The sequence below is a fragment of the Ochotona princeps genome, chromosome 8 (assembly GCF_030435755.1).
Source record: "Ochotona princeps isolate mOchPri1 chromosome 8, mOchPri1.hap1, whole genome shotgun sequence".
Classification (NCBI taxonomy): domain Eukaryota; kingdom Metazoa; phylum Chordata; class Mammalia; order Lagomorpha; family Ochotonidae; genus Ochotona; species Ochotona princeps.
The window spans coordinates 54,324,940-54,345,013 of record NC_080839.1 but is presented as its reverse complement, the minus strand read 5'-3'; the positions used below and the strand labels follow the sequence as shown (position 1 = coordinate 54,345,013).

Genomic DNA, 20,074 nt, shown 5'->3' with positions numbered 1-20,074 from the left:
TTAAAAAAAGAAAAAAAAGATTTATTTTCTTTAAAGACAGATGTACAGAGAAGAAGAAAGACAGAAAGCAAGATCTTTCATCCATTGATTTACTCCTCAAGCAGCTGCAACAGCCGGAGCTGAGGCAATCCAAAGCCAGGTGCCTCTTCCGGGTCTCCCATGTAGGTGCACGGTCCCACAGCTTTGGGCAGTCTTCAACTGCTTTCCCAGGCCACAGGCAGGGAGCTGGATGGGATTAGAACCTGCGCCCTTATGGGATCCCAGCACGTGCAAGATGAGGACTTCAGCCACTAGGCTATGCCACAAGGCCCAATAAGACACTCTTAACAAATTAGATACATAAGGAACAAACATCAAAGTTATGAAAGTTATTCACCACAAACCAATAGCCAATATCGTAACGAATGGAGAAAAACCCGAAGTATTTTCCCTCAAATCTGGAACAAAGCTTGACGTCCACTTTCACCACTCTCATTTAACAGCAAGCTAGGAGGAGAAAGGCTAAATATCCACATTCACAGACATACTGTACATGGTTAGAATAACTCAGTTCAATAAAGTCACTGGACTCCAAAAATCAACATTAAAAAAGTAGCATTTTTACCTCATTACAAGAGAAAAAGAAACTCTATTCACACAAATATATAGGAATACACAGCTCTCAAAGGGGAAAAAAATAGCCAACAAATTTTAAAAAATCAGTATCACTAGCCATGAGGTAGATGTAAATCAAAACCACAATGAGATATTACCATACCCTGTCAGGATGGCTGTTATCAAAGAGTCATAAATGCTATAAGGAATGTGGAACATATAAATTTGTTCAGCCACTATGGAAAACATGGAGATTTTTTTAACTAACTAGAAATGGCACTGCATATGATTAAGCAATCACAGTGGTGGGCATACACAAGAAAGATAAGAACACACTGTGCTCACTCACTGTGCCAACATACAGAATCTATCCAGGTGTCAGCAGATGAATGGATAAAGAAAATGTAGTGTACACACACACACACACATACACACACACACACACACAGGAATATTATTCAGCCATTAAAAAGGAAATCCTATTATCTGTGACAAAAATGGATGGAAGTGGAGGACATCGTGTTGAAAGAAATAAGTCAAACAAAGACAAACAAATGTGAGAAACACAAATCGAAGGAAAACTCAATCTGACCAAAGAATGTGGCTTACTAGAGGTAAGAAGGAATTGAGATAAAAGGAGTTTGAATTAAACGAAAAAAAAAAAAAAAACAGAAGTAGCTAGGTACATTCGTTAACTGTGACAAATATATGTTTATAGAAGAAATGGGGCATATACGGGAACTCCTTTTTGTTTTATAAATTTAACAGGGCCTGGCACCATGGCCCAGTGACTAAATCCTCACCTTGCAAGTGCCAGGATCCCATATGGGTGCCACTTCATATCCTAGCTGTTCCACTTCCCATCCAGCTTCCTGCTTGTGGCCTGGGAAAGCAATGAAAGACAGCCCAAAATCTTAGAACCTTGCACCCACATGAGAGACCTGGAAGAAGCTCCTAACTCCTGGTTTTAGATTTGCTCAGCTCTGGCCACTGTGGCCACTTGGGGAGTAAACCAGTGGACGGAAGATCTGTCTTCTCCTTCTCTCTGTAGATCTGCCTTTCCAATAAAAATAAATAAATCTTTTAAAAAAAAAAACCAAAAAAATTTTTATATAAAAATGAAATAAAAAGAAAGCTTAAAATATCGGAGTAACAAGTGTAGCATCCCTTGTTAAGGCAAAGCACTGGATTAATGTATTGGTGGCAAACACTAAGATGCGGTTAAGTCCTGGAGGTTTAGCCTCCAGTGGGCTCTGAGCAGCCACTTCTAAGTTACAAGCCTCCCCCAAATAGCTCCAGTACCTCTCCTTACACTCAGAGCATACCAGATTAAGGTAACCTTTGCAGAAGAACATTACTGAACAATGTAAAGGGATAAATGTAGAAAACGCAAACAGCAGAGACATATTTCCAAAGTTTAGGTTTCTGTTCCTTTCGGAACATCTGATAGTTCACAGGATGTGTGCCTTGCCTGGCTCTCTTCTCAGCCAACTGCTTGATCTCACAAGCAGCAAGTGTCACTCCTGAGGACTTTATCCTCTACTAACCAAAATGTTTAAGAGATCTTCCCCTGGAGACTGTCAGTCTCCAAACTAAGCAGACATACATAAGGCATCATTAGTCAATGTGACGACTGCCCCTCAGTCCCGTAAGCAGCCCGTTCCCAGTCGGCAGTACAACGGTATTCGACCCACAAGACTACTATGCGGGGATTTACTGACTATTCAAGGAAGGGTCTTTACATTAAGGCATTTTTAATTGACTACAGAGTCAATAACACTACTGCAAAATGTGCTGCAAGGACACTGTACTACACAGAGCAAATAACTTCAAAGCAGAATTTTTGGATGTGAAAGCAGTATTTTCTTAAAGAGGACACTATCACTGCCTGTTTGAATAGCATGTAGCTCTCACCAGGTATGATGGCTGAATGCACCAAAAAGTCAATTTTCCAAGAAATAGTACATATCCGAAATTAAGACATTTTAGGCAAACCCAGATAAATGGTAAGATGGCATGCAATTTGTGTGATTAAAGGTTCACACCATAAGCTAGGGAGCAAAACGATCAAAACACAGGACACTTCACTTCTCTCTGCCTGTGTTGTCACCTGTAAAATGGGGACAATGACAGGCACTGCCTCATTGAAGGAGCTGAACTGTTCAAGGAATACAGGAAGGTCTAAGCATGTAAGTGTGTGTTATTAAGGTGACAGTCATTTTAAAATAAACAATCCAATAAGAACCTTTCATTTATACCTCGAAACATTATGGTGACTTTCAAATGACCAGTTAACTGTGACATCACCATGTGCCCATCTGCTCAGGTACAAACCTGGGAACGATCCTTGGCATCCTTCTCTCCTTACAAAGCCATGTTCTTAGAACTCTTCTTCATTTTAGAACCTCTACTGACAACATTCTGTAATCAACATCACCATCTTCCACACGTGGATTGTAGTATCTAACTGATCTCCTTCATTAAAATCTCTTGCTCTGCTTTCCCAGCCCAAAGAACAGTCCAAGGAAAATTAATCAAATCATTCTCCTTTAAATTACTGTTACAGAGGATGAATGACTAAAATAGTGCAAATGCCTTATAAGACTGTCATCTCTTTTTGCTGCATATCTCTCCCTCCGACCTCTGCCAACACCTTTTTAAACAGAGGATCAACTTAGCTTTCCTATATGGATGCATGCCATTAAGCTCCTTCTAGACTCAGACTTCACTCACCATATTCCCACCATGTCACGCCTCTCATCATTTTATATTTATTCTTTAAATCTAAGTTTAAATGGAACTACTCACGGAGAATCTTCTCTGAGACACCCAACCAAGTTTAGTCCTCCTATATCCCCATAACCTTAATAAATTCTTTGAATATTTATGTAAGAACTTTAGATTGCCAATGCGCTTACAAATACTCTCAAATTAGTTTACTGCTAAACCAGAAACATTAGAGAAAACCCAAGGTTCCTTACCAGTTTCTATAGCTCACTGTCATCTGGCCCCTGCCTTCCCTCTAGTTTGGCCATAAAACAACACACTCATGGCTAATCCTCAAAACTAAGTGAACCGGCCTTTTCATGTTCCCTAAGCAGCCTACACCTATCTCTCACATTAGAATCTTTGTTCTGGGGGTGGTACAATGGCTCAACTGGCTAATCCTCTACCTACAAAAGTACCAGGATCCCATATGGGTGCAGGTTTGGGTCCTGGCTGCTCCACTTTCCATCACTCTCCCTGTCTGTGGCGTGGGAAAGCAGTGGAGGATGGTCTAAACCCTTGCAACCCTGCATCCACATGGGAGACCTGGAAGAAGCTCCTGGCTCCTGGCTTCAGATGAGCTCCAGCCATTACTGTCTTTTGAGAACATCTTTCTTTGTTTCTCCAACTCTCTGTAAATCTGCCTTTCCAACAAAAATTAGTAAATAAAAATAAAGAAATAAAAAGGCAAGGAAGGAAAAGGAAAAAAAAAAAAAAAAAGAAAAATTATCCTGTGTCATCCTATCAGGAATGCTCAACTATTTCTGTTATTTGGGAGATGCAAACTGAATTCCAGGCTCTGGCCTTCAGCACCCATCATCTGTCTATCTCCACCATCCAGGTCTCAGCTCAGACCTCCTGACCATTGAATCTAAACTACTCTGTCACTTTAACAAAACTTATTTCTTACCATCCTATATGAAACACATCAAAGTTATCTTTTTTCATCTATTTATTTGTGTATCTATCAACCATACCTCCACAGAACGTGTCAGCCCTGACATCAGACGTCAATTGGAGGGTGAGCAACAGGTGCAGCAGTTCATGGCCATGCGGCACCCACAGTCCCCCCTGGAGTGCCCGGCGCAGCTCATGCCTGTGTGGGCACCCACAGTCCCCCCTGGAGTGCCCGGCGCAGCTCATGCCTGTGTGGGCACCCACAGTCCCCCCTGGAGTGCCCGGCGCAGCTCATGCCTGTGTGGGCACCAACAGTGCCCCCTGGAGTGCCTGGAGCAGCTCATGCCTGTGAGGGCACTTGCAGTACCCTCTGGAGTGCCTGCTGTGAGACTCCACCACTGCCCTTCCAACTCGGGTTCCTGTTAATGATCACTGAGAGCTATCAGTTGATGGCTTCAGTTTTTGGGTCCCTGTTACCCACTTGGGAGACCCAAACTGAATTCCAGATTCTTGCCTTCAGTCTGGCCCAGCCCTGACACACGCCTTTTGGTGAGTAAGGCAGCAAATGGAAAATCCCCCTCTGACTCTGTGAAAGTAAACAAAAGTTTTAACAGCAATACTAAAAAACAACCTCAGTCACTATTTTGATCATTCTGCATTGCAGGACCTAAAACAGTGCTCCTGACATCAGCCCTTGCAAGAGTCACAAAAGAACATTCCCTGAATGAATAAAATGTAAACAGTCCACTCCAAAGTACTTGTCCTTATCTATCTTAAATTCAAATCAATTTATGTAAACACCTCTAGCAATTTAAGAATAGTGTGTATATTTACCAAAACACTGCAATAAAAATCATGCAGTTCTACCATGTACAGACATTATAAAATAACTAAGGGTCTTGGCGTGATGTCTCAGTGGCTAAAGTTCTCACCTTGCATGTGCCAGGATCTCATATGGGCGCTGATTTGTGTTCCAGCTGCCCCACTTCCCATCCAGCTGTCTGCTTGTGGCCTGGGAAAGCAGTAGAGGATGGCCCAAAGCCTTGGGACCCTGCAACCACTTGGGAGACCCAGAAGGCGCTTCCGGCTCCTGACTCCATACCTGTTCAGCTCCAGCCATTGCAGACATTTGGGGAGTGAACCAGCGGATGGAAGATCTTTCTCTTAGCTTCTCCTTCTCCTTTGTAAATCTGCTTTTCCAATAAAAATAAACAAATCTTGAAAAAATAACTCAATATTTATCAGGGCTAAAATGTCACAATGACCCATTATTTGGAGACTGGCAATTTTATGAACACCAAAGCTGGTTTTGTTTTTATTGGTAAGGAAGAGGTGCTTGGTTTCTTTAAAATGAAAAAGCACAGCCACTGGGCAAGAAAGCTCTTTGAATTTTAATATCTTTTCTTGTTTGTTTTGTTTTGAATTTTTATTGGAAAGTCAGATACAGAGATGGAGAAAGAGAGAGAAAGATCTTCTGTCCAATGATTTTCTCCCCAAGCGGCCGCAACAGCCAGTGCTGCGCTGTTCCGAAACCAGGAGCCAGGAGCCTCTTCCGGGTCCCCAAGGTCTTGGGCCATCCTCGACTGCTTTCCAAGGCCACAAGCAAGATGCTGGATGGAAAGCGGGGCTGCCGGGATTAGAACCGGTGCCCATATGGGATCCTGGCACATACAAGACGAGGACTTGGGCTGCTAGGCTATCGTGCCAGGCCCTTGATTTTGAATTTCAACTAGATTAGCTCTGGCTAGCATGTGGCTAGGCTACTGTTAACATGGACACAGAGAGGCTTTCAGGTAAAATGTGTCTACCTATTATCACCATTTCTACTCTACAAAATTCCCTTTTTTTTTTTAAGATTTACTTGAACGGCAGAATTACAGAAACCCACTGAGACAATGTTGAAGATGACGCCCTTAGTGGCAACCATCCACAACAATGTCTGAAGAAAAAACTAACTTCCTTCATGCCACAGCTAAAGAGAAACAACCATCAAGAGCAAACACAACAGCCAATATCATAAACACCTCAACTAGTTTACACAATTCTTACTGAAAAAGTAAAGAGAAGCAAACTTTTCAGCTGGAAGGGTACTGAAACTGCTGCACCCAGAGCACCTGCAGAAACATTTTGACCTGGTGGGATGAGACTTAGAGTATTTCCTCAAATAGCTGACGATGAGACAAGTTCTCACCAGTATGTTCACCAAGACAAAGCAATGGCTACCAAGAGGCAGAAGTGGTGCAGTCCAAGAGGAAGCAAGAGGAAAGGGCACAGCAACAGTTTTTGGTGTGTGTGTGTGTGTGTGTGTGTGTGTGTGTTTGGAATACTCAAAGCATTTTGCTTTTTGACTCTCAAGAAGGCCAAAGAATGAAAATGCATACTTAATGGTATTTTGAGAAAGTGAGCCAAAGGTTTAACATCAGAACGCCCAGGAAAACTTCCAAGAGTCCTTCACCACTATACAACTGCTGCCTCGCATTCTTCTCACCCAGCAAGTGCAGGCCCAGCATGACGCAGCATGCTAAGTTATCACCGGGATGCCCACATCCCAGATCCGGGTGCTAGTCCGGAGTCCTTGCTCCCCACCCCGCGTGAGATCCCTCTTCCTGCTACTGTGGTACTTAGAAAGATGGCAGATGACAACCAAATGCTTGGGCCCCTGCCACTCACACGAGACCCAGATGGAATTCCTGGCTCCTGGGTCCAGCCTGCTCTAGCCTCAGGAGTCCCAGCATGTCCGGAGTAAACCAGCTGTGAAGGATTGACCAATCGCGCGATCTCTCCTTCTGCCACTCTGCCTTTCAAATAATCTTTCCTCGTTTTTTTTTTAAAGGCAATTCTGTAGATTATCAATACAAAAACAATCTACCTGCCAGTCATAACTTGGCTCCTCCTGACATTTTCTGTTTCCCATCTTGTCTGAAGGGCATCCACTTCCCCAGTTATCCCCAGAACCATCATTCCTTAGCAAAGGGCTAAATGGCTGGGAAAGTGTCTAGAAGTTGGTAAGACATAGGTTGACAAATAAAAATTTACATTTTTAATTTTGATCTCTTAATTTCTTTTTTCTACAGAATGCCCCTTCATATCACGTCCCTCACACATATATCAAGACACAGGAGAAATTTAAGTTCTTGTATCTGTGCTTAAAGATTAGCTCCAACAAAATCAATTTAATATTTCACTCACAGGAGCTTTGTAGACTAATGAAGCCAAACTTGTTCATTTTAAAAGAAAACATATGACAAGAACAGTAAGAGAACAGGGCCAGGTTTTCTTGGTTTTGTTTCCTCTACAGCATTGCTTCTCAAACTTCTGACGTACAAATCACCTTAGGATCCTAAGTGAACCTAAGTGTTGAAGCTTTAATTAACTCCAAATGATGCCAACGGTACTAGTCCTAAGACTATACAAATATATTAACTATTTTACATAAATGTTACACATTTAATTTTGTTTCATGTAGTCTATAATGATGTTAACACAATTCCGAAATACTTTTACTTTCATATTTTAATATTTTTAGCTTAGCTCTTTTAGGTAAGTTATTTATATCCTAGAATTGCTACACACATATACAAAGAGACACACAGTTCCTTGTTTACAACTCCATTTTCAGAATAAAGCAAGAGGACAGAGCTCTCTCCCCACCCCCCTATATCTCTGCCTTTCAAATGAACAAAATAAAATCTTCGAAAGAAAGAAATCAAGTCACAAAAGAACACATGTTTGAGTCACTTACTAAAATCTGTTAAGCAAGACAAAATACTATATTGTGAAACAGGCATATATTACAGAGAACTGGAAAAACAGGAGGCAAATGCAGCACTTTCAGGACAGGTGATATCTATGGAAGAGAAGAGAAAGGTACTGAAAGAGTCTTCCAGTCATATAGTGATTTTTTTTTTAACTTTTAAAAGGATTCAAACTTATCACAGCTAATCTTACAAATGAGAAGTATGCAGCGGGCTCTTGGCCATCTATTTCATCCCTCTCTGTCACTTTTCTAGGTTTGAATTACGCTACAATTACATTTAATGAGGCCTGTAAGCTGCCTTGGAATGGACTTGCCACGGGAACGGAACTCAGATTTATCCAAGGGCTCAGAGTCTTCATATCAACTCCAGGAAAGCCATCCTCACGAAGACCCTGGGATGCGCTCACCCCCATCTCTGAGACAAACTGCACGTGCGAGAAAGACTTTGTTAAAATTCAGGATTCTAAAGCTAAAAAGTGCTGCATGGATCGAGATTGTATCTGTAGATTAAACCCAAGCTGTTTCCACCTATCAAACTTCCTTTCAATATTACATATAATTTTTATAACAACCAATCATTGTTATCCAGTGGTATGACCACAGGGAGAATGCTCAAATCAGCCCACATTTTCAATGATGCTTACATTTTTAGATAAATCCCTAATATTAGTTCATCTCATCTATTCTCCAGATGAAAGATGAGTAAAAGCAGTAAAGAAAGATGAGTGGGTTTAAAGAGCTTGTTTCTGTTTGGGAGAGATGGACCGACATCTGGTATTGCAGACTTCTAACTCCCTGAAGTTCCACATAAAACTATATTTAGGAACAAAAACTAGAATAATTGAATAATCATACCTGTAGATATACATCCATTCCTCAGCAGACAAGGGAGGGAGGGTTATTTGCTACATAATGGTCAATTCACCTGTAATATAATTATAATGTATCCACATCTGAGTTACACTGTCAATATTTAATCAGCCCAGCCACACAAACAGTGAGTGCAATGCACACTAAAGCCTACGAACCACCAATTACTGGCTGGCTCAGAATAAAGATCCTTGGACCCATCCTCCGAGCTGTTTTGCACACAAGGTTTACGGTCCAGGACACTACATTTTAACCAAGTACCCCACTAGCAACCACCGAAGTATTCCGAAGAAGTGGTAAAGGATTAGAATTGGATGTACACATGACTTTAATCCCTTAAATAGCAGTTCACTGAACACCTACAACATGGTGCTAGGAACTGCGGATTCAGCAGTGAACAAAACAAAAACAGAAAAACTACCTGGCATTAGGAACTCACATCCTGGATGGAACCAGAAAACACATATACGATGCCACTAATGTTGAATGCTCCAGAGAAAAAGAATGCAAGTTTGGACAAATGCAAGTTACTATTTTATAAGAAATGATTAGGGAAGCTTTCTACGATATGGAGACATTTATGCTAAGAATGAAAGGGCACATATAGGGGCTAACGCTGTGGTGTAGTGGATTAAGCTGAGGACTGCAGTACTGACATCTCACGAAAACCAGTTGAGGTTCCATTTGCTCCATTTCCCATGCCTGCTATTGCGCTTGGAAAAGCAGCAGAGGGTGGTCCAAGTACTCAATTCTCTGCGCCCATGTGGCAGCTGGGAAGAAACTCATGCTCCTGGCTTAGTTTCAACCTGGCCCTGCCCTGGCTATATAGCCCTTCAGGAAGTAAACCCATAGATAGAAGATTCATATTTTCTCTCTCTCTCTTTCTCCTCAAATAAAAACAAATCTTAAAAAAAAAAAACAGAGAGAGACAGGCACATACCTATGAAAAGGGGAAAAACATTATTACCTTATTACCAACACCTTCATTCGTCCAAATACTGTATGAAACAATTTCAGGTATTGTATCTTTTCCCCCCAGAAAAATACAGTGCCTACTGTGTGCCAACTGTGTGCCAAAACTTCGTACTGGACAACACCCTTTAATCTTCAAAAACCACTCTGCAGAACAGCTCTGAATGTCTGTTTTCGTAAAGGAAGACACAGGGTTCACGCTGAGTGATCTGCAAAGATGCACAGTGCCCTGGTTACTAAGTCAGGATGCACAGCTAGGTCAATGTGGCTACCAAACTCATCCTCTGACCTTGTCCGGCTACACCTGCATTACCAACTGAGCAAACTCAGACATATGTTCTTGTGTGCTCAAGATTTCAATAAACATGGGGAGAATTACCAAAAATACATTTGGTACATCGGTAAACAAGGGGCATGTACGGGGGGAGGCAGATATACTAACCTCCTTTATAACAAATCTTGGCATATCCCCCCCTCCCCAAAAAAATTCCCTTGTCAAAATGTGTAAATTATACAGGCAGAAAATCATTTACACAAGTTCCCTCCCATTTGGGAAACACTTTTTTTCTTCACTTACTTTCTATAAGGAGAAGTGCTAAACATAAGATACAATCAAAGTATACTTGCCTATCTTTGGCAATATGTGCACATATATTACATATAAATAAGATAAACAGTTCATTTCACATTCACGGACTCCAGTTACATTTAGCACACCTACCAATGTGTCATGATAACTGAGGAAGTCCCCCACCCCACCCCACCCACTTCAAGTTAATAATTACAGAGCAAGGCACCATGCCAGCTAAAATTTTTTAAAAAAAACTGCTAATAATAGTCCTTGCTCTTAAGGTTCTAACACAAACAAGTGTAAAAGGATAGTATAAAGAGAATGCTATGTGAGGAAAACAAAAGTGTTGTACTGGATTATTTCAGCTAGAATCATCAAATGCATCCTGGACAAGTCTCCCCGCACACAGATACCCGAAAGACCAGGTCAGCACACCTTAAAGCGGAAGTTGGGAGCCTGCGAGGCAGGCTGGTGCCCCACAGCAGAAGGCCTGCCACCTGGGAGGCAGCGGACATCAGCTCAAGTATGTGAGTCCCTGCACATGAGTGCAGGGGACCTAGCGGGGGTGCCAGCTCTGGCTAAAGCACTATGGGCATGTGCGTGAATCACAGGACAGGAGGTCTGTTTCTCTCTGCCTTTCAACAAAAATAATAAGAGTTTTCAAAGTGTAGGCTAAGAATGCTGGTCATTACTCTCAAGGAGAGCCACTGAAAGCTGGCAGCAGAGGAGTGGTAAGATCAAAGCTGTACTGCATAAACTGAAAATGAAGACAGAATCCAAAGTATAATGACAGCCTAAAACAGGAAAATCAGATGGAAGGCGACTGGAAAGCCCAGCCACTGAGTAGAAGCCCAAGTCAAGAAGTCGACAGCAAGAATGATAAAGGATGCGCGCAAGAGCTGCTTCCGGGACATTCTTCTTTGGCTGAGGCAACAAGTAACATTAAACCATCCCACAATGTCCATAGATAGTCTCTTTTCATATATACTTTTCTGAAGCAACACTGTAACATATTTTCATTTCCAGAAATATTTCTGGTATAGTGACTCCAAGCAATCCATCAAAACTCCAGAAGGTCTCCTTGACTCAGGCAAACAGTTTAATCATTCTCTTGTTGGCACAAAATTTACCTCAGTGGAAACTGAAGCTATCAAACCTATTTTTAAAAAAGCTATGAAATTTGGGATAATCAGTAAGAAAGCCACACACACACACACACACACACACACACACGCACACAGAGGCTTAAATTTAGACGGGGTTATCAAAACAAATCTCAAAAAGATATTTGCCAAGACACTGGAAATAAGACACTAAACTCCATTTTACCATATTTCTCTACCTCAGATGACTGCTACAGCAACAGTTTAAAAAAGGAAAAAGTATTCGCTGAAATTCCAGGCTTGGCTCAATACAGACAAAATTCTTCGTACAAGAGCAGCTGTAAAGTAAGGGGAATGGTGCCAAAAACAAACATCCTTCCAACTGGATGAAATGTGACTAATTTGAAAAAAACAAAGGGGAAGAAAGTGAGAGCTACTCACTACACTCCCCTAGTGTGGCAAGCTTACAGTGCATGTCAGGATTCTTTCTGGTAAATAAATACACATGCCCAAAAACAGGGGGAAAATAAAACCACAGGGCACCATTTTTAGGTAGACCCTTGGGCCACTTGGGTTTTTCCAGGAATTACCCAGTTGTAAAATCAATTCTTTGTTCTGCTTGGTTACAGAAAAACAGTCCAAAGTGCTCTCCAGCTCCATTTGCTCTTTTAGTTATTTCTTTCTAACTGTTTTAAAATACTTTTTAAGCATCTTTTTAGATTGCAAATTCTTAGAAATCAGGGACAAGTGTCCAAATTAACTTTGTAAAAAGGTTACCATGCTGCCTTTTTATTTTCAATTTGGTAATCCATCATATGAAAGTAACAGTACTGAATTCAGTGATCTCTACTTCTGAATTATATACTTAATGAGAAATTTAACTCACAAGTGTTTATGAAGTCTCAATGACATTTCATCACAAGAAATTCTGGAACCCTTATTCCTCCACTTCCGTATGCACATATTCATTACAGGCAACTGAAAAGCCATGCTATAAGGTAAGCATAGAGTATGTTAAATAACATCAAAGAGAAAAACAAGTTCTGTCTTCTTAGTTCTCTATCTGCCTGTGCTACTCCCCTTTCCACTCCCCAATGAAAACTAATCCCAATCTCCATCTCCTTTCCCCAGCCCCCAGGAGCCCTCAGGAGAAAGGACTTTATCTCCCAAACTTCTGAAATAGTTTTTTTTTTTTTTTTTTTTTTTTTTTTTAGTTAAGGAAACTGAAATTTGAAGGCTAAGAGCAGTCTTAAGCCTGCTTTCTTCTACTACCCGACTGGGCAACTGAGCAGATGTCCATATTCCAGCAATAAAACCAGGGAGAAATTAGAGCAGGTGCTTAGCGGTTAAAATGCCCTTTGGGATGTGATGTCCACATAACACAGCAGAGTTCCTGGCTTTCAGCTCCATCTCTGCTTCCAGCTTCCTGCTAAGGCCCATGGAGGGTGGTGGCGCAAAGTCTGATACTCCTAGAACCGGACTGAGTTCTGGGCTGCTGCCTTCCACCTGCCTGAACCCTCACTGTCCAGGGCTTTGGGGGAGTGAAGCAGTGCATAGCAGTTTGGTCAGTCTCTGCCCCACAAATTTAAAAAGTGACAATCATTTGGTGCAATGGTTAGAATGCCCACAACCTGTCTGTAGTTGGGTCCTGTCACCCACATGATTCACACTGAGCTCTGGGCTGACTTGGACTTGGCCCAGCCCTGACTGCTGCAGGTGACTGGAGAATGAAAAAGCAAAAGGAAGACATCTATATCGGTTTGATTGATTCTCTGTGTTTTTCAAACACATAAAAAATAAAATTTGGGAGGAGGGGTCTGGTGCCATGGCACATTACATTAAGCCTGTGCCTGAGGTGTCAACATTCTATACAGCTGCCAGTTCAAGTTCTGGATTCTCCACTTTCAATCCAGCTTGCTGCTAAAGGGCGTGGGAAAGCAGCTGAGGATGGCCCAAGTGCTTGGGTCCCTGCATCCATGTGGGAGACCCTGAAAAAGCTCTAGGCTTCTGGCTTCAGGTGACCCAGCTCCAGCTACTGTGGCCATTTGGGTAGTGAACCAGTGGACAGAACATTCTCTCTGCCTGCTTCTCTCTGTAAATCTGCCTTTCAAATAAAAATAATAAAATCTTTTTAAAAATTAAGAAAAAAGTAACATTTTTTAAATGACGAAAAACTTTTAAATAAAAATGACACACATTATATAATCCTATGGGGCAATACAATATGAAATAGAAAAGCAAATTAATAGAAGTGGACATTCGGCAAAACAGTTAACAAGCCCTTGGGGTGCCAGCACCCCACAGTGCAGAGCCTGCTTCCACTTCCAGTTCCTCCGCTTTCCATCCAGCATCCTGCTCCTGTGCACCCTGACAGGCACCCTGACAGGCGCCAGCACTTGGGTCCCTGCCACCCACACATCAGACCTGGAGGGAGCTCTGAGCCACTGGCTTCAATCCCAGCTGCTGCAAGCATTTGGGATAAACTAGGAATTACGTGCTCTTTTTGCATTTCAAGTAAAATGGAAATGATAAAGATTTTTCAAGAGCAGCTAAGAATTAAATCTCAATTTAGGGGAAAAAAAATTGGCTATTTTGAAGGAAACATTGAAAATACACTGCCATGTTTCTGCAATAATAAGACTCATAAATGCTGTCATATCTATTTAAAAATTAAAGGGCTGATGGAAAGAAGACAGTGACATCTGGAGATTTAATAATTATCTTCAAAGAGCAAAGGTGATTTTCCTATCAAAATCTCTCGCCAATGTGCCCCTCCCACAATTAAAGATTTTTTTGTAGTAGATTCTAGTTTCTGAAGTACCTGTACATTCTCCCACTAATCACACAGATGGTTAGTCTGATAAGGTAGATATTAACCACCAAGAAGGAACAGAACGTGACAAACATTAGAGATGTCAAATTAAAATCCATGTCTCCGTTGTAAATGCATATGGGAGGATCTGGGTTTGAATCCAGGCCACATTGAGGATGCCAGCCTCCAGCTGATGTGCCCCCTGGGAGGCAGCCAGTGCTGGCTCCAGGAGAATTCCTGTCACCCACAGTGGGAGGCCCAGACTGGATTCCTGATCCTGCCTTCAGGAGCCTGGCCCAGTTCCAGTTATTGCAGGCCTTTGGGGATATAAGACCAACCTCAATCAATCACACTCTCCCTCTTTCTGCTTTTGAAATTAAAAAAATAGAATTACAAATTTCAGTTTTTAGTGATAGTGTTAAAGATATAGTTAAACCATGACTGATGACTCTACTACAAAGGAATGAATGAAGGGAATAAAGGGTGTTTTATGAGCTTCAGTATTAGTAGTGATTCCAAAGGCACCATTTGCAGGTATTCTACAAACCTGATTCAAATTTGTTTAGCTGATTTATCATGTAAAAGGTCAGTACACGGGCCCGGCTCAGTAGCCTAGCAGCTAAAGTCCTCGCCTTGAACGCACCATGATTCCATACGGGTGCCAGTTCATATCCTGGCAGCCCCACTTCCCATCCAGCTCCCTGCTTGTAGTCTGGGAAAGCAGCAGAGGACAGCCCAAAGCCTTGGGACCCTGCACCTGTGTGGGAGACCCAAAAGAGGCTCCTGGCTCCTGGCTTCAGATTGGCTCAGCTCTGGCTGTTGCAGCCACTTGGGAAGTGAATCAGCAGACAGAAGATCTTCCTTTCTGTCTCCCCTCCTTTGTATATCTGACTTTCCAACAAAAATAAATAAATATTAAAAATAGCACACTATACTCTTCAATTAACTAACTTTTTAAAAAAAGATTTATTCATTTTATTACAGCCAGATATACAGAGAGGAGGAGAGACAGAGAGGAAGATCTTCCGTCCGATGATTCACTCCCCAAGTGAGCCGCAACGGGCCGATGCACGCCGATCCGAAGCCGGGAACCTGGAACCTCTTCCGGATCTCCCACGCGGGTGCAGTGTTCCAATGCATTGGGCCGTCCTCAACTGCTTTCCCAGGCCACAAGCAGGGAGCTGGATGGGAAGTGCAGCTGGGATTAGAACCGGCGCCCATATGGGATCCCGGGGCTTTCAAGGCGAGGACTTTAGCCGCTAGGCCATGCCACCAGGCCCAATTAACTAACCTTTTATGACTTACCATTTTTATTGGAAAGGCAGATTTGAAAAAAAGAGAGAGGAAGATTTTCCCGTCTACTGATTCACTACCCAAGTGGCCACAGCAGCTGCAGCTGAGCCAATCCAAAGCCAGGAGTCTCCTCTGGGTCTCCCACATGGGTGCAGGGTCTCAAGGCTTTGGGCCGTCCTCTACTGCTTTCCCAGGACACAAGCAGGGAGCTGGATGGTAAGCGGAGCAGCTGGGACATGAACTGGCACCTATGTGGAATCCTGGCGCATGATTAGCTAATTGAGTCATCATGCCAGGCCCAAAACTGACTAATTTCTTAAACTAAGAATCTTGTAATTCAAATAAACAAATTCAGAAAACTACTTTGTAGCATGGCTGGTTCTCTAAAATGACTGTTTACTGAAATGAATATATATCCTAGAAACATGACTATATTTGCCTTATTTTTAAAAATATGAAAGGCTTTAAGTTAACTATTTTGAAATTAATTTTTAGTCCAAAGTCTCACCCTAACCACATTATTATTTTAATAATTGCTTCCAAGAGGATATTTAGCACCAGGTTACAGTTACCATATTTGATAGGCACAACAACCATATTACAAACATATCGTTAGCATTTTAATAAAGTTAAAAGGTCTAGCATTGTAGCCTAGTGGCTAAAGTCATCATCTTGCACACTCCAGGATCCCATATGGGCACCAGTTTGTATCCCAGCTGCTCCACTTCCCATTCAGCTCCCTGCTTGTGGCCTGGAAAAGCAGTGGAGGATGGCCCAAAGCCTTGGGACCCTGCACCCACGTGGGAGACCCAGAAGCTCCTGGCTCCTAGCCTCAGATCAGATCAGCTCCAGCCATTGCGGCCATTTGGGGAGTAAATTAGCAGATGGAAGATCTTTGTCTCTCCTTCTCTCTGTAGACTTTCCAATAGAAATAATTTTTTTTAAAAAAAGAATAAAGTTAAAAACTTGCCCATCACCCTGACCCAAACTAAAACCTCTACCTATATTACAGAAGAAGTAGTTAAATCCCCACATGCCTGCTACTGTCTTATACCGACAGCTTAACAAACTATACAATGCAGCAAAGCACATACACCTATCATCTCTTTCCACAAGAGCCCTGTGATGGGATAATTACCACTGCTAGATGCAGAGCTTAGCCTGAGCGCTTCAGTGAAGTCACCCAGCTTTGGAGTCTTCATTCTTTTTCCACTGCACTTTCTTCTTCTTGATTAAAGAAACAGTACCACATCATCAGCACTTTGCAATAAAAGAGGACATGTACCACAGATCCCAGAAAAGCATCTTTCATCAGTTACACACTATATATCCAGTAAGTTATTAGAGTTACTGGCTAGCAAAATATCCAGTTAGCTACTAAGTGAAACACAAACTGTATGAATTATTTTTATTACACTGGTAAGCTAGCAAGGGAATTCTGTGGATCCCAAATTATACTTGCACTGGCCAAACACCAAATCCAAAATCAGTCCCGGTATCTCTTTGAGGAATACAGAGATGCATGAAATGAGTCCTTGCTGACTTGCAGATTGTTTCTAGTATCTATCAGCTGCCCAGAGGACCAATTACTGTGCAAGTGACTGCGGCCATACATACATTCCTTGCACAAATATCCATCCTCACCAAAATGCACGTACATCCAAGTACACGATAGGTTTACGAACAACCTGACAAATGAATTGCTAGGAGTCATTTTGCCTTTGAACTTCTCAGCATTCCATGTTTCTCCTTCTATCCCATTTCCTTCACTAACTGTGCCTGCTCCCCCAGTGGCTACCTGCTCTCTTCCCTGTTTTACAGATTCCCATTTCAGTGACGTGCCTTCCCTTTACTTTTCTGCCGTCCCATCCTCTCTTTCTCTCAATAGTCTGAGTTCAACTTCACTTGCACAACACAGCCCAGCCATGTCACACAAGGTTCTCACCCTCCCCTCCAAGTCCTGTGAGGAATAACGAACACCTCAGAAGTTTCCATGACTGTGGACAAAATCACACACTCTCTCTCTCTCTCCAAAAGGAACATGACTTCATCCCCTCAGAGGAAGGCTTTAAAGAAGTCAAGCCAAGCCCAGGATGGTGAGCTCGACTCGTGCAAGCACCAAGTACTCCCCTGCAGCCAGGACGCTTACAGGTTGGTGTCTTCTCCTGGCTGCCTACCTGCTTTTTTTTTTTAAACAGTTACTTATTTTTATTGCAAACTCAGATATACAGAGAGGAGGAGAAACAGAGAGGAAGATCTTTTGTCTGCTGATTCACTCCCTAAGTGAATGCAACAGCCAGTGCTGCACTGATCTGAAGCCAGGAGCCAGCAACTTCTTCCATGCCTCTCACACGGGTGCAGGGTCCCAAGGCTTTGGGCCATCCTCAACTGCTCTCCCAGGCCTCAAGCAGGGAGCTGGATGAGAAGTGGGGCTGCCAGGATTAGAACCGGTGCCCAACTGGGATCCCAGCATATTCAAGACGAGGCCTTTAACCACTGGGCTACTGGGCCGGGTCCTGTCTACCCGCTTTTAAATCTACAGACCAAATCCTCAACCAAAAGAGCAAATGATGTGAGAAAGTCACTTACTGTAGGATCAAGTTCAGTTATTTTTTATTTTTGTTACACTTTTTACTTTTTGTTATACTTCAGTTGCACTATGTTTCCTTCTATCTTCCTTAGAGTGAATAATGCCTGCATTTTCTAGATGGTAAATAACATATCTGGGCTTTGAAAACCCAAAATGGTCACAAAATCAAAATATTATTATATGTCAAAGAAAAAAAAAGGTGGGGGGAGAAAAAGAAACAGGAAACAAAGCCTTATACAAAGCTATAAATAGGCATTTCCAAAAAAGTTTAAATTCTATTCCTTACATTAACTTTAATAGCCTGAATAAAGAAATCCTCTCTTAAAATTACATGTATCTGGGATGACCTTGTAGCATAGTGAAAGGCGCAGCCTGAGACACCAGCACTCCCACGATTGCTGCTTCAAGTCCCAGCTGCTCCACTTCAATGAATCAGTGAATCAAAGACATCTCTTGTCTCCCTCTATATGTAACTCTTTCAAATATTAAAAAAAAAAACTGTCAAAGAAAACTATCAACTGAATCTAAACAATTTTTTAAATCCATCTCGCTACTAAGTCTACATTTTTAAAATACATCTTGAACTGCAGGATCATCAAACTAGTTGGAAATCAACCTTCCCCGGTATTTTGAATAGGTGACTAACATAATTTTGCAAAAGTTACAACAATTCTAAGAAAGCTACTTTCACTCGGGAATATTCAGAAACTATCCTAAAGCCAGAATGTGGGGGGCGGGACAAAAAAAAAGCAACATACACCCAAGCCCACGGACTCCTTTTCACTCACGGTTTATTTCGCTATAATAAATCTCTACTGTAAGGCAACTCATTCTCCCTAAATTCTTTCCCAGAACTTGAAAATTCTTCACTGAATACACATACTCACACTAACAGACTCCTATAAACCCACAAAATCAAACAAGAGCCAACTTGCCTTACGAAGGTCCACATTCCTCTGATCTTTCTCTAGACACAGAGAGCATTTTCCTACTGAACTACTGAGACCCAACTCAACCTAACTCAGCTTCTCCACTTGGTCAGGAGGCAGAGGGAGACAGAGGGAGACAGAGCTTCTCCACACAGGTGAGTGCCCACTCCTTGGTGTTGAAAGCAGAGACAGGTGACTCGGCGCAAAGGAGCAGGGTCCGGGTGGTCTGAGAGGCCAGCCACTTGGTAGGGATGGCTAACATCAATTGAAGGTCTTCTCCCCACCATCATCCCTACCCCCCAAAAAGGGCAACAGCTTATCACTAAATAGTTTCTAGAGTCTCTTGCCAATGTGGCTCAGGATAAAATCACTGCGACCAAGGCAGAGGAGTATTCCTCAGAAGGGAAATACGCCAAACACTTCAAGAACACCTCAAGAACACCTCAAACAGGTAACACACTCTAGCCCTGAGCTCATCCATCAGCATTCCAAAGCCACTAATTACTTCAAGAAATCCAACCAGCACCTCTGTGAGCCATACCCTATCCGGAGTGTTTTGTTAAAGAGGGCTACCATTTCTGTAACCCGTACTGTCCAGCACTGTGGTGGGCAGTTTTATTTTCCTTTTCTTCTTGTCTTAGCAAGACTCTAGTTTTGTCATCACCTAACATATGGTCAGGAGCCACCACAGATGATCAAGCTGTATTTCACACAAACTTTTCTAGTAAAATAAGTCTTGGTGGTTCAATCAAAATATTTAAAACTTCATCCAGCAAAACATTTAGCAGCTAGGAAAGAAGAAATGTGAAAACACAAGAGCACATTTTAGTGTTCTTAACATGCTTTCATCTTGGCTGCACTTTGCTAACCCTGGGTTTTGGCTATGCATAAGCATTAGGAAGAAAGAAAAAAAAAAACTT

General features: G+C 42.1%; 1 protein-coding gene across 4 annotated transcripts in view; it reads right to left on the bottom strand.

Moving 5' to 3' along the window:
* The window catches only part of ATL2 (atlastin GTPase 2), a 47,636-nt gene that overhangs the window by 26,380 nt on the left and 1,182 nt on the right, over positions 1 to 20,074 (bottom strand). The window contains exon 1 of one of the 4 annotated variants that reach the window (XM_058668057.1): positions 2,705 to 2,773. The exons of the other annotated variants lie outside the window; for them this stretch is intronic. The gene's annotated coding sequence lies outside the window, so the exon portion shown is untranslated. Of the gene's footprint in view, positions 1 to 2,704; positions 2,774 to 20,074 lie in introns of those variants that run through there. 4 annotated transcript variants of the gene reach the window in all.